The sequence below is a fragment of the Myotis daubentonii genome, chromosome 12 (assembly GCF_963259705.1).
Source record: "Myotis daubentonii chromosome 12, mMyoDau2.1, whole genome shotgun sequence".
Taxonomy (NCBI): Eukaryota; Metazoa; Chordata; class Mammalia; order Chiroptera; family Vespertilionidae; genus Myotis; species Myotis daubentonii.
This window is the reverse complement of record NC_081851.1, coordinates 54,007,369-54,028,871: the sequence shown is the minus strand read 5'-3', so window position 1 is coordinate 54,028,871 and position 21,503 is coordinate 54,007,369. Positions and strand designations below refer to the sequence as shown.

At 45.6% G+C, this 21,503-nt stretch overlaps 1 protein-coding gene across 6 annotated transcripts in view; it reads left to right on the top strand.

Annotated features, from left to right (window-relative positions):
* The window catches only part of STON1 (stonin 1), a 47,464-nt gene that overhangs the window by 12,940 nt on the left and 13,021 nt on the right, over positions 1 to 21,503 (top strand). For 2 of the 6 annotated variants that reach the window (XM_059659891.1, XM_059659885.1), the window contains exons 2-3: positions 6,670 to 6,810; positions 7,462 to 7,634. The exons of 1 other annotated variant lie outside the window; for it this stretch is intronic. The gene's annotated coding sequence lies outside the window, so the exon portion shown is untranslated. Of the gene's footprint in view, positions 1 to 6,669; positions 6,811 to 7,461; positions 7,727 to 21,503 lie in introns of all 6 variants that reach the window. 3 more of the 6 variants (XM_059659888.1, XM_059659889.1, XM_059659890.1) reach the window with 3 other exon arrangements.

Genomic DNA, 21,503 nt, shown 5'->3' with positions numbered 1-21,503 from the left:
AAAGTAATGAGGTCTCCACTATGGAAGTGTTTCTGCAGCAGCTGGCAATTCCTTAGCAGAGATGAATAAGGATTCCTCAATTGGGAAGGTTGGACTAGATCCGTGGTTGGCAAACTGCGGCTCGAGAGCCACATGCAGCTCTTTGGCCCCTTGAGTGTGGGTCTTCCACAAAATACCACGTGTGGGCGTGCACATACAGTGCGATTGAAACTTCATGGCCCATGCACAGAAGTCGGTATTTTATATTATCCTCCCCAAATCTTATTTAGGGAAATGCTTTCAGATTTCAGAACCCTTCCTCAGCACACCCTGCCTTTTGTAACTGGACTAAAGGGGTCCATTCATCTGCATGCGTCAAAGTCCAATCAAACACAAACAGGAGTTTGCAGCAAAGGAAGTAGAGGTTTATTAATTGAGGAAATGCTGCCAAGCCTGGAGTCTCAGGTAAACTAGTGCTAAAAGACCTGGCTCCCTGATGGCTTCCAGGGCATGGGCTATATAGGGGGAAAATCATTAAGCATGGTGGTTAAAGGAGTTGCGGTCCTGGGCTCTACTGATTGCTTGGAGCCAGTGTAGGGAGTAGTTGGTCAATGTATCTTGTGCTGGTGTCAGCCATCGTATTGTTTTGTTTCATGATGGTGTGGTCTATAGGGTCCTTTCCCTTTCATGGGCCTAGGGCTGAAACAACTGAAATCCAGATGTTATCTTTAGCTTGACCAAACTCTGTTTCTGTGGCCAACAGATTGTTCTTAAGACAGTTTGATACTGATCAGAAACGGATATCCTAAGGGCTTAATGATTAAGGAAGGGAGTGGACGGACAGAAAGGAGTAAGAGTCATGTTAAAGAAATGGAGTTTCTACGTGGTTCCACTTTGGGAACTCTTTAGTCTTTGAATGTTTCCCTTAAAGTGGAGCATCCTGAATTGGACCTCATGGGCCAGGATGTGGCCTGGCCAGGGCCTCTCTAGAAACATTACACAATTTTTACAGATAGTGGACCTATTAATGCCTCATCTCTCTTGCTCTGAGCTGGGCTGTAAAAGCAAACAGCAATGTGTCTTGGTTCCTCTGGTATGTGCTCATGCCACCTCAGAGGATGGACAGACTTTATTTCTTTTTGTCCACTGGAGTTGAGCTTCTTTTTTTATATACATTTTTATTGATTTCAGAGAGGAAGGGAGAAAGAGAGAGATAGAAACATCAACGATGAGAGAGAATCATTGATTAGCTTCATCCAGCACACCCCACACTAGGAATTGAGCCTGCAATCTGGGCATGTGCCCTGACTGGGAATCGAACCATGACCTCCAGGTTCATAGGTAGATGCTCAACTACTGAGCCACGCCGGCCGGGCTGGAGTTGAACTTCTGATGCCTTTGCGATAAATCTTCTAATCTAGACGGTGACTTTCAACTTGGGGTGCATTTTCTGTACTGGGAACTTCTATGGCAGTCCATCCGTGCCTTCTCAAGAGTCTCCCATTTCACCCCAAATGCTCTCCCTCTCTTTTATTTGTTTCTTTTCCCCTTTTATTTTTCTTTTCATCTATTCTTTCTCAATTCTCCATGCTCACTGAATACCACATTTCTACTTGTTTTTTCTTTTGAAATTCTTTGCCTTCCTGGTATCCTGGTGAATAGGAATGTGGGTGGCTTGTCAGCTCCATTGTGCCTATGAAGAAAAATGCCCAGAGGTTAAGTGATGCGTCTAATTTACTGGCAGTGCCAGGGCTTCCTGACTTCCTGACTTTCCAGCCCCTGTCCTGGAGATCACATGCATTTGCTCATAACACTGGAGCCACAAAGATCAAGCTTTTCTCTGTGTGTGGTCATTGTGCTGAAAGAATTTGCCCAGGGACCAGTCCCAGGCCTCTGGAGATCATCTCTGAGATCACACTGAAGTGATGAGAGCAAAGGAATTTATGGAGTGCTTCTTGTTTTTCAAAGAAACTTTTAAGGCCATCACTTTCTATGAAGTTCCCCAGAGCCCTTTGAGGTGGAAGAGCCCATGTGAGCCTCATTTTGCAGGTGAAGGTCATGGGTAGAGGGGGCCCTGAGACATGATAGCTTCTGGTCTACAAATCTTCCATTTGACCCACGATTCAGGAAAATCAGGAAAGGGGAATGAGTTGTTTCTGGTTCAAAGGAAATGTTCCAAGTTCATTCTGGTGTCAAAGGAAATGGAGACCTAGGGTTCTGGGCTTGGCAGCTGGTCCAAGGCAAAGTCTCGTGCCATGTGGAAGATGGGAGCTGGGCCAGGGCCTGGGGCAGGGATACTGGGGCAGGCTCTGACCCTGGATGTCAGGCTAGCTCCAGCATGTTGGGAGACTGTAAGGCCAGCTGGGAGGGAAGTGTGCAGGCTTGGTGAGCTGGTTGGTAAGACATGGGTGATCTGGTTTTAGCCTCCTGTGGGGAGAGGTGGCCTTCTAAGATCTGGTAGATACACTGGCTGGGGATTCTGAAGTGTGGAGAGGGACACTTGTTATAATGTGAGTCTTGTTATAATCTTGGGTTATTCGTCCATTTATTCTACAAATATCAGCAAGCAACTATTGAACGTAAGTAAATCTCTAACATACACTTTTTCTTACAAGGACCTCATATATAGGGTCTTCCCCCAAAAATGTATACACAGACTTCGGATAATTATAAAGGCAGTGTTTATTAAAATAAATTTCATTTTCATTTAACAGCTATCAGCTATTAAAGTGTGTATACATTTATTTTGGGGGGACACACTATATGTGTGTAAGTGTGTATATATATATATATATATCACCTCACATATATGTATTATTAATGTATATAACCAGTGAGAATACCAAGTATTTTCCTCTATTTATGGATTAGGAAACTGAGTCCCAAAGAGGGTAATTAGTTTGCTCAAAGTCCCACAGTTACTTAGAAGCTGAGCCAAGTCCCAAACCCATGTTTTCTGAGTTTTAACTGGTGCTTCTAACTGCTTCCCATATGGCAAGCAGTTCCTAATGTCAAGGTGTATGCTTTGAAGAGAAGCAGGGAAACATTCCTTTGGAGTTATTACTGAAGGTTCTACTTTATCTTTAGAGGCTGGAAAACCTAAATGCAGAGATGAAACACAACTTGAGCCCTTTTTGTTAAACGCCCAAGGGGCATTCGTGTCATTGGCAGTCACTCTTTAAGTCAACCCGGAACAAGTCCTCTTCTTAGGTTTGGAATTAACGTCCATGCTCTGATGCATCCTGACCTGTGTTGGGCACTCTCGTTATGTGGCCAAGTGGAGCGGAGCAGCAGGAAGAATGGTTTGGGTTTCCTTGGTAAAGTGGTTATGGGTAAGAGGGCTGAGGTCATAGGGCAACCAACCTGGGTCCTTCTGCAGTGAAGGAAGGTTGCTGTCCCAAAGCTCCAGGGCTCAAATATGTGACTCAGCTCACAGCCTGTACTATGACCAAGGGTCGTGCCCCTCTAATAGGCTCTATGACCCTGAGCCCTGGGAATAGGCACAGGAGGCTCTATGACCCTGAGCCAAGCTGAGCAAGGCTGATCCCTGAGAGGCCTCATCCTGTTGGCTCAGCCTGATCCTAGCACACCCTTTCTAATGGACTTCCTCACCTTTATGAGTCCCTTGCAGAACTGCCTTGTCGGGGTGGGAGCTCCCTGGGAGGCTTGGTTCTGACCATGAGTTTTTGCCTGTCAGAATGTCCTGCTGTGGCTGCTGCCCCCCCCCGCCCCCCCCCCCCCCCCCCCCCCGCTTTCCTTTCCAGCCATAAGCAGCTGCTCTTCTGTGCTTCCCTTGGCCCGTTTTTGCCCTCCATGAGCCTGTCAAAAACCCTGGGATGAGTCAGAACTTGGCTTCAGTCTCAGGTGCATCTTGCACTCATTCACTGAACAGTTGTTGTGCCTGTGAGCTTGTGCCAGGGCAGGGCACCGGAGCATGAACAAGATCCTGCCAGTCCCTGTTCTGGGGTTGCTCCCAACCTAGAATGGAGACCCCAGGAGACACTCGGCCTGCTGTGACAAGTGCTACTGGGAACTCCAACCTGGATCACTGGCCTGTCACCTACTCTGGGGGTTGGGTTAGTGCCCTGGTGCTCTGTGTTTCTGCCAGACTCCCGAGGTCCTGACATCTGCTTTGGGAGCCTTGCTCTGCTGTCCCAGGGCCATACTCACTGATCCAGTCACCTATTGCTCTAGAACAAGCATGTCAAACTCGCAGCCCACGGGCTGCATGCAGCCCACAATGAATATTTTTGTGGCCCAGCCAATGTAATGGTATGTAAGAAACATTTTAATAAAAATTTCATAACTTAATTTTTACAATATCCTGTTATACATAATTATTAGTAATGAACTACAACATTCACTAATGACTGATTAGTATAATCATGTTGCATTCATTTCCCTTATGTGCCTTATGTGCAGGCGTACCATTTCTCCCCACTAATACTAGCAGCGAATATTTTAGCAGCTGATTGCCACAACATTAGTCTTGGACTGACTTGTTTGGTGTGCACAAGAGGAAATACTTTGCTTTCAGAGAATAAGAAAAAATCGGTTTATTTGCTTTATGCTTATTAATTTGTGCAGTTTATTCAGTGTCTGGTAAGTTAATGTTCAAGAAAAAGTATTAATTTTTATTAAAATGTTCTATTATTTTATGTTAACTATTACTCATTTATTTCAGCCCTTGGTATTCAGCATGTCTCTCTCAAAATAAACCTACATATCTATGAAAATTGAAGCTTTTGTTTTTTTGCGGCCCATATAAACTTAAACCTTATTTATTTGGCCGTGTTAGCCTTTGAGTTTGACATGCTTGCTCTAGAACAAACTCTCCAAACATAGAGGTTTTCATAGATGGGCAAATGAATAATCAGATGTGGTATATAAGTACGTGGAATATTTTCAGCCTTGAAAAGGAAGGAAATGCTACAACATGGATGAACCTTTATGACATGCTAAGTGAAATAAGCCATATACAAAAGTTCAAACATTGACTGATTCCACTTTTAGGAGGTAGTTAGAATAGTCATATTCATAGAAACAGAGTAGAATGGTGGTTGCCAGGGGCTGAGGGGAGGGGGAAATGGAGAGTTAGTGTTTAATGGGTCCAGAGTATCAGTTTGATAACATGACAGTCTGGAGCTGGGGGGTGGTGATGGTTCCATAACAGTGGGAATAGACTTAATAACACAGATCTGGGCCCTTAAAAATGGTTAAAAGGGTAAATTCTATCTTTAAGTGTATTTTACCACATATACAAAAATGTAGAGGCTTAAAACCACACTTTGATGTTACCTTTGCTGGTTCTGTGGGTTGACTGGCCTCAGCTGGGTGGTTCTTGCGTAGGTTGTCTCATGTAGCTGTCATCAGACGGCGACTGGGGTCGGGATCACTGAAAGCTCAATGGGCTGGTGTCTACAAGGTGCCCCGCTGTGGCACCCCATGTGGCTTCTTTGTCCAGCCTGGGTTTCTACTATGGTGGTGGTGGCTCAGGGCTCTGATGAGCAGGAAATGGCTGCTTCTAGGCCACTTGGCAGCTTTTGGGTGACTTCAGGCCTATGCCCAGAATTGTCACAGTGTCACTTCTGTCACACCGTGTCCATCAGAGCAGTGACAGGCCCACCCAGATTCAAGAGGGGAAATAGAGCTTCTCTCTCAGGGGAGGAGGGAGAAGGTGACATTTCAGAAAACTTCCTGCCGAAGTGTGGTTGCAGTTGTCTTAAAGAGTTTAAATAGGGAAATCGTCAGGCAGGCACTTGCTTCTCTGTAGACCCCTTTAGGGGAATTCACCTGCATTGTTAGCGTTTGAAGGGCCCTTGTTTTTCACACACAGAGCCAGAGAGAGCTGGAACAAACCCCCCCTCAAGCACTGGCCTCCTGGCTCCCAGGCTGGGCCCACAGCTGTGGGACCTCCCCCAGAGGGACCTCTGTATGCTCTGAGCAGTAGTATGAAGGTCTGGTGGAAAGATGGGTGTGTTGATTTTTTAAAAATTTCCCTAATTTTGGAATTGCTCAAGTTGTTACATATTTATATGTATGTACATTCGTGGAATTTCCAGAAATGGCTAGGATCAAAGCCAATATGTTTTGTTCTCTGTAAGTTAGTGCTTCCTGCCTCAGTATTCACAGTGACGTAGACATTTCCAGGTGAGCTTGGTGGTCAGCAACAGCCTAGGACTGGCCACGGATAAACCAAAATGCATTTGGTTTGGGGTCCGCACACAGCCCTGATCTGAGTGAGCTTGCCTCTGTGGCATGTGGCCCAGTTTGGGCAGCCAGAGGAGACCTGTTTAGCGATGATTAATACGCGTGGAACTGGATTTTGTGTTCTCTTCGTGGAGGGAATGAAGCCAGGTGGGAGAAGCTCCCTTAGGCTGGTGTTAACTGACTGGTACATCACCCAAATGCACAGAACATGAGTAGAGGGTGTGGTTACTGATGCCTCATCTGCTGCCCCCCTGTTTCTGCCCAAGCAGTCGCCCCTTCCCAGGTAGCCTCCCTGCCCCTGAGCAGGGGCTGTCCTCTCTGAACAGCCCGGTGCACTTCAGCACAGGGGACAGCACATCTTGTCCATCATTTGTTGTTTTCTCTGGACTTTTCTACCAGGTTTTAAGCACCTGAAGAGTAGGACTCTATAGTAACAACAGCCTCTGTTTATGATCTCCCGCTGCATCTTCCATTGTACAGATGTTGCTTTAATACATGTAAGAACCCTGCCTCACTTTGCTCAGGCTGCAGTACCAGCATACCAGACTGGGTGACTCACACAACAGAAATGTGTTTCTCACAGCTCTGGAGGCTAGAAGTCCAAGATCAGGGTGTTGGCAGGTCTGTTTCTTCTGAGGCCTCTCTTCTAGCCTTGCAGATGGCCACCTTCTCACTATGTCCTTACATGGTCTTTTCTCTCTGTTCGCCTCTGTGGTGTCTCTCTGTGTGTCTTAACCTCTTCTTATAACAACACCAGTCAGACTGGCTCAGGGCTCAGACTAACAGTCTCATATTATTTTAAGTATGTTTTTATTCTTTTTAAAGTGAGAGGAAGGCAGAGGGGGAGAGAGAGAAACACTGATATGAGAGAGAAACATCAATTGGCTGCCTCCCGCAGGCATCCCAACCGGGGATCGAGCTGCAACCTGGACAGGTGCCCTGATGGGGAACTGAACCAGTGACCTTTTGGCACACAGGACGATGCTCCAACCAACTGAGTCACTCCAGCCAGGGCTAACGACATCACTTTAACTTAAACAGCTCTTTAGAGACCCTACCTCTAAGTACAGCCACATTCTAAGGCATTGGGCGTTAGGGCTGAATTTGGGGATACACAACTCAGCCCATAACAAATCCTGAAAGTTAACTATTGTCCTTGTTTCACACTTGAGGAAACTGAGGCTCACGGAGGTAAAGTAACTTGCCCATGTTGCTCAGTCAGGTGCGGGCAGGGCTTACACACAGTCTAACTTTTCAACCCTTCTTTCTCAGCCACATGGGCAATGATTCGGGTCTTGGTTCTGTGGTCTGCATGGCGCTCCATTCAGGACCCAGCACATAGAAGACAAAGTAACTATTCGCCGAATGAATGAGCAGTGGGCGTGTGATTGAAGAATTTGCACCAGAACATTTGGAAGGCATTCCCCAAAGCCCAGCATCCAAAGGTGAAGATCCTGGGGGACTTTCCTGGAAGATCTTGGTCCTTAACTTCTCATGCAGACCATTCCAGTCTGAACACAGCACCATTAGTGTGTGGGTAGGAATCACATTTTAAAGCGTTAAATATTCTTTCTGGGCCATTTAGCTACTGCCTCCTCTCAAAACACTAAAAGCAATTACACGGTAATTGAGATAAATTACCTGAACAATTTTCATAGCAAAGTGGCCAATTTTGGTTTTCCCCTCACTAAATATTTAAATCCAGAGAGGGATCTTCTTTCTAATTCTTTAACCTTCCAGGACTTTCTGCTTATCTTCAGGAGGGCCCTGGGCCAGCAGGTGGAGGTAGAGGGGAAGGAGGAGGTTTGCATATTTAAGATGTGTGATCTGCACCAAGCCCCTTCAGCTAACTATCCCACATCTTTTTCATGGTTTCCTCTAAGAATTCGGAACCCAAATCCAGGAGCTGCCATCTAATAACCAAGGGGCCACACCCCAGCACAGCCCTGGGGGCCCCTAAGGAGATAATGCCGTTTCTCATGTCTGTCTCTGAGTGCCTTGCTCTGCCCACTGGAGAACCCACGGCAATATAAATACCAGAAGGCAGCCCTGAAAGCAGGCCTTGTTTCAGGCCCTCAGCCTGCACGAAGGCTCACGTGTCTGCCCCCTGCCCTGGTGGGGGTGGGCTGGAGTTTTTGGAGAGTGGGAAGCCCTGGGGCCCTTTTGTGTTTCTGAGACCAAAAGGTAGGTAGGGTACAAAGCGGTAGGCTGTTCCTAGGGCCGCCAGAAACCAGTCCACCAGGAAAGAACTCAGCCCCAGAGCAGCAGAAACCCCCAAAATGGGGGGGTGGGGGGGGCGGGGAAGGTGGAGGGGGCTGGGAGGGTATAGGGATGGAGTTGCTGAGACATGGACAGCTGAGCCTGGCCTCTGTCTATTCATGAGCCCCAGCATCCCTGCTCCCTTGGCTTCTAGGCTGGCAGCCATGCTTCATGCCCACCTTCTGCTGAAGTCGCCCCCAACCCTGTCACTGTTGACCTAATCACTCAACCCTGAGGTCATCTATCTCTACCCTCTCCAGCTCTTCAAGGGCTCATAGAAACACTCCTTGCCTGGGGGGGTTGGGGTGGGGTGGGGAGTATCTCTGCATCTCCTGGGTTTTCCTTGGCCTGTTCTGTGTGACTTAGTTTCTCCTTTTCTTTTCCTCTTCCTGTAAAATGATAGGGTCCTTAGCTTTGGTGCCCTGTGGCCTCTCTCATTCTCTCCTGCATTCAGCTTTCCCCTACTGGAGAAAGCCCCCCAGCTCTACATGTGTAGCCTCCGGTTTTCTCTCCAGGTACGGTCTCCTGTTTTAGCTCCTTGCTAGGTATTTCCACTGGGATGGACCTCAGACCGATTCGTGATTGACCTGCTCCTCTGCCTGCCTCTCCTGTTGTTACTGGAGAAATGAGTGGGCCAGATTTCCCTGTCGCTCATGGGAGGGGGATTCTTGAGGTGCTGCTGAAATAAGCATTTTTTAGAGGCCCCCCATGGGAGAATGAGATGAGGTAAAAGACTATTTGGAGTTATATTCCTTGGGTTTAGAAGTCCCATGTCCCTTAATGCAGTCTTAGAAAAGGAGCAGCTGTGGATTCAGCAAAGTTAGAAGCAGGGCTAGAGTCTCCGTTCCATGTTGCAGCTGGGTCCAGTTCAGCATCAGGCTTGGTGAAGTCCACCAGTCCATTGTGTGGACCCCACACGGCTGTTGGCCATGTGGGCGAATGCAGGGTAACGTGCCCCCTGCAGCAAGAGTCCCAAGAGGGCTAGAGGGCCAGGAGCCAAGAGAGTGAACTCCCTTTGTCTAGGAGTTCAAATATTTAGACTTAGTGCACTTGCGATGGCCACACCTATTCTTGTCCACTGACTTGTTCCCAGGTGTGGCTGACAGCTAAGCACCTTCCCACATTACTCAGACCTTACTGGGCATGGGTCCAGCTGCCTTTGTCCAGTCCCTTCCTCCATTGGTCAGCAGGGAACAGACTTGGAGAGTGTTAAATTGCAGCTTTCTAGCAAAACTATAAATGGCATGTCTATAGTGTCTAGTCTTCCCTTTACTCATTTCCTGTTAAATAATAACCAGGTCATTACAATGGTATCACTCTGTAGCTGCTTTTCTAAGTGCCGGACTCTCCCTCCCCCCTGTTTTCTAGATCACTTTTGGTGTCCAAGTCCTGTCTAATCTTTTAAAATATTCCTTTATCTGGGCTCTCTCCTGTTCTGATTCCCACCCTGGTAGTCATTATGGTTTAGGAGGAAGAGCATGAGATTTGGGCCCGAGACAGGGTTCAATTCTGACAGCACTTTTATTTTGAGTGTGCCACCTCAGGCAAATCCCCAAATTTGTGTCTCCGATTCATTATCTACAAAGTAGACACACGCATGTGGATGGTCACCCTGCTTGGCACACTCAGCTCACTGACCTCCTCACCAGAGAGCCGGATTTCTCATCTTCAGTGCTAGGGATATTTTGGGCTGAGTAATCCTTTGTTATGGGGACCATCTAGTGCATTGTAGGATGTTTGGCAGCATCCCTGGCCTCTACCCACTAGAGATCAGTAGCATGCCCCACCCCCAGTTGTGATCACTAAACATGTCTCCATATACTGCCAAATGTGTCCTGGGAGTGAAGTCACTCCAGTTGAGAACCAGTGGTATAGACTGATGCTGAGTCAGCGTTGTGGGTGACAAGCATGGTCCCAGGTTTTCATGTCAGCCATAGGCTTTGGGAAGGATTGCCATGAAGAGACCCATAAATGCCCTCGGCCCTGGGTCTTGTCCCCACACTATTAAATTCTCTCCACTTTGGGAGATGCTGTCTCCCAAAGGAGAAGCCCTGAGCATGGGTCCAGGCACAGGTCACATCTGGAGGGCAGGGTAGAGGCATGGTCATGTGCCAGGCAGAATGGAGACAGTTCTAGAAAAGGATGTGTAACAAGTTGACCCGATGCCAACGCCAACTCCAAGATCTGGGCTCTTTACTTTCTTGCTGGCTAGAGAAAGGAAGGCTGGAATGGGGGAGAGGGGAAACAGGAGGGAGAGAAAGAGGAAGGAAAACTACTCTATTGAGTACCTATTATGAGACAATTTACATAAGAGGTACATATTGCCACCATTTTGCAGATGAAGAAACTGAGACCCAGAGACCTCTGTTTAACAAATTTCCATAGCATCTATGACAGTGACATGAACCTGGTGTGGATACTCCGTAAAACTGTCGTGGTGGTGCTCAGCCAGCCTGGCTCAGTGATTGAGCATCAGCTTATGAACCAAGAGGTTGTGGTTCAATTCCCGGTCAAAGTACATGCCCGGGTTGCAGGCTCTATCCCCAGTGAGGGATGTAAGGGAGGCAGCCAATCAATGATTCTCTCTCATTATTGATGTTTCTCCCACTCCCTTCCTGTCTGAAATCAATAAAAATATATTTAAAAAACAACAGCAGTCATGATGGTGCACTCTCCCTCAGAGAGCACGCCCATGCCATTCCCTCCCCCCATCAGGCATGCAATCTCTAAATTCTAAGGGACCCAGAAGATTTGCAACCAGGGGAGCAATGGGCAGCGGCAACTCCTCCTGGACTAATTCCCTGACCCTGTCTCCAAGTCCCCCTTTTTCTCTGACTCCCCAGTGAGCTAAAGCAGCCCAGCCTAGGCTCTCTTGTTGGTTCTTCTATGCTAAGCCCTTCCTTGTTTCACTGTCCTCAGCTTTAAGAAACATCCCACCTAAGTGTGCTTTTGCTGTGGCCAATACATTCTTACTTGCTTTGCTGAAAAAAGAACAACAACAAAAAAAAAACCATACAAAAAGCTGTCATGGTAAGAAGAATAAGATTCTGAAGTCAGAATCCCTGCCTGCCCTTAAATCTCTTCTTTGTTCATGTAAAGACTGTCTGCTGGGACTAGCCAGTTTGAGTTGGTATCTGTCTCTACTACTCTCTAAATTTAGGAAATGAGCAGATTATTAGAACAAGGTAAAAATAATAGTTGGGAACCAAATTCATCCTGGAAAAGTGGAGGTTAAGTGTCCCAGGGGAGGAGTGGGGCTGGGGAGCTCAGCTAGAAGCAGCACAGATGATATTTGAAGGCATGGACAGGTTTTGGTGTGGTTTAATATTTTACAAATGGTATTTCCTGTCACAGAGCTGAACTAAATAGCACACGTGTTTGTGATTAACTATATGGACTGCAGAACATATGTGTTAATACTTCTTCCAGTGCATGTAGCGGGCCCTTCTCCTGTGAGCTAAAACTCTGCAAGCGTTTTCATTTTACTTTTTTCTTAGGGTTTTGTGTTGTCTTATGATTCCTTTCTGTTTCAAACTTTTAGTTTCCCCTTTAAAGGAAACTAAATTTATAGGAATGGTATTTTAAATATTTTCATAGCAAACCTTTAAGGAAATTCTTCAGGGATGCATTGTGCACCCTGTACTTTCCCTGACTTTGGCTTTGTTTCGGGCTATACATTGCAGAAGAACAAGGAGGGTAACTTTTGCAGACCTCTAGCCATACAAAACAACAGGGAGGCTTTGCAAATGCAGCTCCAGGCTCATTTCTGTGTGGCAGTTGAGGGGTCCAGCACTGGGGAGAGTCGGAGAATTCCTTATCTGGGGGACAGCCAAGAAAACCACACAGACACTGACATGAAGACATTCTTTCTCTAGATTATGCAGCATTGATATAGAGCAACAAAGTCACAGGCATAAAGGACTAAATTCAGCCCTCTGCAAAGGCGAGGGCGTTGCTGGGGTCCAGCTGTGTTCATGAGGCTTGTGTAGGAGCCAGCCCAACAATGACAGCTCTGGTGGGGCCAATGTCAGGAGGCTACTGCTGAGGGTGGTGACACTTCCCTGAGCTCTGTCTGCTGAACACCCCTTTAGCATCAGTCTCCCCCAGCACCTGGCAGATACGGAGAAGCCGGACCCTGGGGTCATCCACAGGTAACACGCTGATGGGGGTGAGGGGCACATAGTCGTCAGTTGCAGAGAATCTGGAATGCTGATTCAACAACCAAGTGCATCTAATCCAATTTTGACAATCTGCAGGATAAGGTAGAACTTCATATTTATACTTTCTTTGAATGGTTTCTGGAGAAAAGCAAAGGAAACTGCAAAGAACAGCAGAAGTGGACAACTAAGAATGGAGGTGGTTGAGAGTTGGCGTGGGAAGAAGGACAATGCAGGGAGTTACACAGAGTTTGGGGAATTAGTCTGCCAAGATTGCCACTTGAAGAGCAGGTGGCACATCAATGCATTTGTTAGGCAGCAAGTCTGAAAAACTTCATCGCGAAGGGTGGGCTGTCCAGTTGATGGGGACAGGAAGGGTCAGGAAACAGGGCAGGCTGAGTGACAAACGCCTGTCTCAGAATTGACCCAAATTGATAACGAGCTGTTGTTGTTCTTGAGCCATCATGGGGAAAACTGTCTCGGAGTCTGCCTTTCCCAAGCCTGGGGTGTCCAAGCGGCAGATACACGTGGTGGGCTTTATGGAGAAGTAGGGTCTTCGCAGGTGAGAACAGAATCCTTCCAGTTTAGAGAGCTCCTGGCTCCAGGAAATGGTGGCTTCCGCCCCGGAGCTTTCTCCGTAGTGAAGGGTGGAGTGGTGGAAAGTACTTGGAAGTGGCAGGTAGGACACTGGCAGAGTCAGGCATCAGATCTCTTGGGACCTTTGGGGGTGATGGATGGTATCACACATGGGCTTTGGGATCAGACAGACCTGGTCACACTGCGGGTCTGCCTACCTGGGATGGGTTTCCGGCAAGTAGCTTAACCTCTCTGAGCCTTCTTTTCCTCTTCTACAAAATGATGATATCTTTACCTGATGTGGCTGTGAGGGTTAGATGAGGTTAAGCACTTAGCATACCGCGAGCACAGAGCGCTTGATAAATGTTTGCTGGTGTGGTTAATTGAACAGAATACCTCCAATTTCTGCTCACCTCTAAAATTCAGTGATTCTTTGAACTGGGGAGGGCAGTATAGAGATTTACTTTATGGAATACTGAATAGACCATTTAAAATGATTCAATCAAAATTGTATTGCGCTGCACACCCGTGTCAGACATTTGTGGAAAATGATCTAATGAGTGAGATGTGATCCCTTTCGGAAAAAGCTTCACTCTGACTCTCAAGGAAGATACGAGTTTTTTTCTACAATAACATGAAAATTTTTATCCCTAAGTTGTTTTTGGTGAGACCACTTTTTCATACCACTGCAATGTATTCATAAGGCTTATTAAAAGTAATTTGCAGTATTATTAATATTTAAGATGTTATTTGTGACAGATAATTTAGGATAAATTTATTATAATTTCCATAATGCTTTTTAAGAATTCCAGTATGATCCCTTAAGCGGAAGAAAGGGATGGAATGCAGGAGTTGTATGTAAGTGCAGCCTTTCTCATGTTGGTTGTGGCCTGGGCCCCTCCTTTGCTTATCCAACATTCAGCATAGGGAGTAATTATTTTAAGGCTTCCCTAAATATTTTGGGGGTTATAAAATTCTGGGCACAACCAAGGGAATGTGCTAAGCTTCAGAATGCCATCTGGCTGGGCCAGTGTGGCTTAGTGGTTGAGCACTGACCCATGAACCAGGAGGTTACAATTCGATTACCAGTCAGGGCACATGCCTAGGTTGTGGGCTCAATCCCCAATGTGGGGCGTGCAAGAGGCAGCCGATCAAAGACTCTCTCATCGCTAATGTTTCTATCTCTCTCTCCCTTTCCCTCCCTCTCTGAAATCAATAAAAATATATATTAAAAAACCCCAACAAAATGCCATCTGTCACATGTGTTGGGGTACGAAGTTGAAAACCCTGGTCTGCCTGTATCCTTGTTATTCCCTGTGTGAGTAGGCATGCGCATTTACTTTCAGCTTAATCTTGAGTTCAATGTATTCTGATGCTGCTTTGAAAATAGGGAGACAAAAAGCATGTCTAATAGTCTTAAGAGGAAGCAAACACTCCCCTAGAAACCTTTAAACCTCAGAAATTGATTTCTATAAATTTCTATCATAAATTTCTACATTTTCCTTTGCTATGCCCCCCAGTCAGTCTTAGTGTCTTGACCTGTCTCTGAATTTCGTCTGGAATTGTCTTCTGCAAGTTTGCGGATAATGCAGATCGACTGAAAACAGGGTGGGATGGCATCCACATCCAAGGAAAAAGCCAGGGAGTTGAACCAGAGGACTATTTCCTTCAGAGGAAGGCAGCTAGGGACTTGGTGCCAGGAGTCCTGGGTTCCCAGCTCTGCTCTCATTGGATCCTGGACTTTGGAGAAGGCTCTTAAATGCTGTGGTCCACTCTGGATTGTCATACAATTTAAACGAGATGTTGTCTGTGAAAGGGCTCTGTAAATGGTAGGGCTTGGGGCCCTCTGGGAGACACAGATGCATATTTAGATCCTACCCAATTTGCAGTGCGGAAAACAAACAAAACAAAACAAACCCAGGTTAAATGGATGCTACTGCTTGAATACTTTTAAAATCTGCGTCTTGAAGTAGATGGGGTGAATTTGCAGATGACTAAAAGAAGACACATTCTATACCTTAGATTCTGATGTGGCCCCCTGTCCCTGTTGGGGGTGGGGATGGGTTAGGAGGGAAGGAAAGAGAAGGAAAGCGCTGAATAGAATGGATTCTAGTTGACTTTGGGAAAACTGACTGGTTGCTGCTTTGAGACTAGACTGGAAAGATGAAGCCATAGAGAGGGAAGGGGTAAAAGGAGAGAAATGGAAATGAGTATAAAAAGGATTGATAATGAAGAGCAACAAGAGGGATAGAGAAGAGGAGAATGAGGAGGGGGGCAGGAAACAAACCTGCCTTTGACCTTGGAGCTGGAGTCTTAGCCACTCACTCCAGAGCAGCATCTAAGTCCTGCCTTTTAAACAGGGACAAAGAATGGGCTCTCTGTGGCATAATACAGAATTCTGTTTGGCTGCATTTAACTCACATTACATTTGCTGAGTGCCTCCTATGGAAGTCTTGCGTAGGGGGAAGAGTATGGTTTGCATAGATTTTTGTACTCAAGGTAGGAGATGTTTTGCAAGGTGTGCTTTCCAAAGATCAGGGGTCACTTAGAAAGTAATGGGATTGATTTTTCTATCTGGTTTATGGAAATCATTTTTTTTTTTCATAATAAGCACAAATCTGAAAAAACCAATATCACTGTTCCAAATTTTGAAGCTACCCATGAAAAACGGATGAGGCAGAACGTTCAGGGGATCGATCGATCAGAAGAGGAGGCAGCCTGGAGCTGAATTATTTCTTCTCTTGGTTTTTACTTTTTCTTTCTTTTAATTAACCGACCAAAGTAAATATTTACATGATCTTCCACCCTGTCTGAAGAGGTATTTTGACTGATTCTTTCTGAAGAGGGTGAGATGGGATGGGTCGATAAATACTGCTTCTGATTTCCTGCCTCTGAGGCTCCTGGCAGAGTCCCTTGAAACACTGCCCTTCCTGCCCCGAAGGGAACTTGCTGGCTGGCAACTCCAGCCCAAGGGCAGTGACAGTGAAATGCCCTCCAGAGAGCCAGCTGGCCTGGGCTGCGCTCCTCTGTGTGTTTTGTGCCTTCAGGAATGTGCGGATTTAGCAAATGACAACACTGAGCGAGCCCTGTCCCCAGCTGAGCCCCAGGCCCTCTCTCTTTTCCTTTGTGTTGGTTTTTTTCCGAGCTTGAGTGATTGCATTGGTTGAGCCTTCATTTTCCACAAGGGGCTGGAGGGAGAAAAATATGCCTTTCTCATGGCCTTTATTCCAGCAGTTTTTGAGTTCTCACACTAGTAGATCTTATGGAACTTTACTTTCTGTCAGTTTGGAAGTTTGGTCAAAAATCCCAGTGGTAACACAATTTCTGTTTTTGAAAAAAAATTCAACTGGATGTCAACTACCATAGAGTTGTTTTGGAATTGGAAAAAAACCTCAGAGCTGATTCTAGTCTAATCACTGAATATCCAGAATGAGTGGCAGAGCAATGCCCAGCGTTTGGGTTATACCCACCCCCCGGGTCAGTACTGTGTTCCGTACGGCTCTTCGCCTCTGATGTCATTAGAATAATTTCAATAATTTATGTTGTGTTAGATTTGCATGAAGTGCCCTGTGTTCAAATTCAGGTTCTTTTCAAGCCAGGTCTATACCCGAGATAAATGATTCCATAAAAAACTTACACACAAATGCTCCTAGCAGTATTATAATAGACAAAATATAGAAACAAACCAAATGTCCATCAACTGATGAACAAAATATGGGATATCCTCACAATGAAATATTATTCAGCCACAAAAAGGAGTGAAGTACTAATTGATACGTGCTACTACATGGATGAGCTTTAAAGACATTATGCTAAGTGAAAGAAGCCAGACACAAAAGGCCATATGTTGTAGAGATTCTATTTATATGAAATGTCCATACTAGGCAAATTCAGAAAAGTGAAGTAGATCAGTGGTTTCCAGGACCCGGGAAAGGAAGAAAATGAGGAGTGACTGAGTAGGTGCAGGGTTTATCTGGGAGGGGCGTGATAAAAATGTTCTAGACTTAGTGGTGATGCATAATTCTGTGAATGTACTAAATACCACTGAATTGTCTTTTTTTTTTTTAAGGGTGAATTTTATATGTGAGTTGTATGCCTATAAAACTGTTATTTTTAAAAATCTTAGATTTGCCTTTTAATCAGTTGGATGATTTTAGGCAATGATTCAACCCAAGTAATCTCTGCTATGAAACTGGAATAACGATGTACATCTTTCAGGGTTGTTTTCATAAATGAGGTCATGAATTTGAAAATGCTGCTAAAGTGTAAACATCACATATTTTGGGGCTGTCAGCTGTCCGTGGGTTATAAGTTCATTATTCATTGGGTTTTATCTCTTCCTCCTGTATTTTCTAGAGCACTAACAAGGTCTGGCTGCATAACAGTCATTCAAATAAAGACTTTTTGAAGTGATTCAAAAATGTTGCAGTGAATAAAAATAATTCTTACATTTTTCATTGTAAAACAGTACCCTGTGTTATATCAGCAGCAGCCTCATACCTCTCATGTTTACCACAACTCTTGATTGCATCATTTTCTCTTGTGCTTGATTTAATCTCATGTTGCTCTGTATACTAACATGCCATACAGACTTGTAGCCTGGGAGCAATAGGCTATACCATATAGCCTAGGTGTATAGTAGGTTATATCATCTAAGTTTGTGTATGTAAGTACAACCTATGATGTTCACACAACAATGAAACTACCTAATGGCAAAGTTCTCAGAATGCATCCCCATTGTTAAGCAGTGCATGACTGTAGTCAAATTTATAGAAGCAGAGAGTAGAATGATGGTTACCAGTGGCTGGGAGGAGAGGGAAAAGGGTATTGCTGTTCAGTGGGGATGCAGTTTTAGTCATGCCAATAGAAAAAGTCCAAGAGATCTGTTGCACAACAATGTGCATATAGGTAACAATACTCTACCACTTAAAAATTCAGTCTTGCCCTAACCTGTTCGGCTCAGTGGATAGAGCATCGATCTGAGGATTGAAGGGTCCCAGGTTCGATTCTGGTCAAGGGCATGTACCTTGGTTGTGGGCACATCCCCAGTGGGGGGTGTGCAAGAGGCAGCTGATTGATGATTCTCATCAATGTTTCTAACTCTCTATCCCTCTCCCTTCCTCTATGTAAAAAAATCAATAAAACATATTTTTTAAAAAATTCAGTCTTCTCACTAATTATAGGAATAGGTCAGTTCAGATTTCCTATTTCTTTATGATTGGATCTTGGTAGACATTACGTTTCTAGGAATTTATCCATTTCTTCTGGGTTAATCAATTTGTTGGCCCCTAATTGTTCACATAGTTTCTTCTAATAAATTTAAAAAATTTTTTCTGTGACATTAGTTGTAACGTCTCCTCTTTCATTTGTGATTTTATTTAAGTATTTTCCCCTTAGTCCAGCTAAAATTTGTCAATTTTGTTAATTTAAAAAAAAATGTAACTCTTAGTTTTATTTATATTTTTTTCTATTTTCTATTGCCTATATCATTTACTTCTGCTCTAATCTTTATTCATTTCTTCCTGCTAACTTAGGGATTAGTTTTTGTTTGTTTTTTAGTTCTTTGAGCTATAAAGTTAGGCTCTTTATTTGAGATCTTTTTTAAAAAATGTAGGCATTTACCAGTATGAACTCCCCTCTTAGCACCACTTTTGCTGTATACAATAAGTTTTGGTATGTTGTGTTTTAATTTTTGTCTCAAGATACTTTCTAATTTTGTTTTTTATTTCTTCTTTGACCCATTGAGTATTGTTTAATCCTATCTAATAAAAGAGAAACATGGTAATTGGCATACGACCGCTACCCTTCCCATTGGCTAATCAGGGAAATATGCAAATTAACTGCCAGCCAAGATGGCGGCCGGCAGCCAGGCAGCTTGAAACTAACATGAGGCTTGCTTGCTTCAGTGACAGAGGACTCCAATGTTCCCCGCCTGCCGCTGCCGGCCTCTGAGCTGCAACTCTAAGCAACTATGTAACAAATATAGAAGCTAAACAAACCCCCAGAAACCTCCTTTAGTCCGCCAGGCTTCAGCCAGTAGGATCGCAACATTGTATGCAGAGGCCAGAAACCTACTTTCAGCAGCAGAGGCCTAAGAGCTGGAGCCAAGCCTCAAAGCTAAAGCTGGCCCAGAATAAAAAAAAAAGAAAAAGAAAAAAAAGGAGCGGTTGGGAGCTTCAGTCACCCCCAGCCTGAAAACAGCCCTCAGCCCCTCACCCAGACTGGCCAGGCACCCCAGTGGGGACCCCCACCCTGAAGGGTGTGTGACCAGCTGCAAACAGCCATCATCCCCTCACCCAGGCTGGCCAGGCACCCCAGTGGGGACCCCCACCCTGATCCAGGACACCCTTCAGGGCAAACCAGCCGGCACCCACCCATGCACCAGGCCTCTACCCTATATAGTAAAAGGGTAATATGCCTCCCAGCACGGGGATCAGCGGAGTTGCGAGGCCTCCGGCACCAGGATCAGTGTGACGGGGCAGCGCCCAAACCCCCTGATCGTCCTGCGGCTCTGTGTGTGACAGGGGGCGGGGCCACAACCTCCCTATCCACCCTGCTCTGTCCTTGACAGGGAAAGGCGCCCCAACACCCTGATCAGCCCTGCTCTGTGCCTGATAGGGGGGAGCTCCCCAACCCCCTGATCACCCTGTGGCTCTGTGTGTGATAAGGTGCGGCGCCCCAACCCCCTGATTGGCCCTGCTGTGTGTGACAGGGTGCAGCGCCCCAACCGCCCCCCCCCATGGGCCCTGCTCTGTGTGTGACGGGGTAGAGCCATAACCTCCCCATCGGCCCTGCCCTGAGTGTGAGAGTGGCGACACCCCAACCCCCTGATCGGCCCTGCTCTGTGGGTGATAGATGGCGGCGCCCCAACCCCCTGATGGGCCCTGCTCTGTGCATGACAGGGGGCAGCGCCCCAACCCCCTGATTGGCCCTGCTCTGTGCGTGACAGGGTACAGAGCCCCAACCCCCCTGATGGGCCCTGCTCTGTGAGTGACAGGGGGCAGTGCCCCAACCCCCCAATCGGCCCTACCCTGAGCGTGACTGAGGGTGGCATCACAACCTCCCAATCGCCCTGCTCTTTGCATGACAGGGGGCGGCGCCCCAACTCCCCAATCAGCCCTGCTCTGAGCCTGACCAGGGGCTGCACCTAGGGATTGGGCCTGCCCTCTGCCACCCAGGAGCAGGCCTAAGCCAGCAGGTCGTTATCTCCCGAGGGGTCCCAGACTGCGAGAGGGCACAGGTGGGGCTGAGGGACCCCCTCCCCCCCCCCCAGTGCACAAATTTTTGTGCACCGGGCCTCTAGTGTCTACATATTTGTGAATTTTTCAGTTTTCCTTCTGCTATTGATTTCCGGGTTTTTCTATTGTGGTAGAAAAGATACCTGTGTGATTTCAATCTTAAATTTGTTGAGACTTGTTTTGTGGCCTAACCTGTGATGTATCTAGAGAATGTTCTGTGTGTGCTTGAGAAGAATGTGTGTTTTACTGTTGTTATGTGGAATGTTTTGTATAGGTCCTGTATATCCACTTGATCTGTATAGTGTTGTTCTAGTCCTCCATTTCCTTATTGATCTTCTGTTTGGATGTCCTATCCATTATTGAAAGTGGGATATTGAAATATCCTACTATTATTGTGTCCTTGTCTATTTCTCCATTTAGTTTTTTAATGTTTGCTTTATACATTAGGGTGTATTAGTGTTGAGTTTATATATACTTTTAATCATCCTATCTTTCTAGTGAGTTGACCCCTTTATCATTACATAACATCCTTCTCTATCTCTTGTGACAGTTTTTGACTTAAACTTATTCTGTCTGATGGTATGGCTACCTCCTGCTCTCTTTAGATTTCTATTTGCATAGAATATCATTTTTTAGCCTTTCACTTTCAGCCTATGTGTTTGCTTAAATCTAAAATGAGTCTTTTGTCACAGCATATGGCTAGGTCTTATATTTTTAAATCCATTCAGCCATCAAAAATGTTACAGTTTTTAAGCACTTCTTTGAACTCAGTTAATCTATAAATCCGGATGCTTTTAAATCGAAGTATTTCTCAGAACTAAAGACCTTTAGTAACTTGAAATTTCTTTTTTTTTTTTTTTTGGCAGTTAAAATTTGCCAATTATATAACAATTTTTTTTTTTATTGCTTAAAGTATTACAAAGGGTATTACATATGTATCCATTTTATCCCCCCGCCCTAGACAGTCCCCTAGCCTCCCCTATCACCCAGTGTCTTATGTCCATTGGTTATGCTTATATGCGTGCATACAAGTCCTTTAGTTGATCTCTTACCCCCCTACCTCCTGCCCCCCAACCCTCCCCGG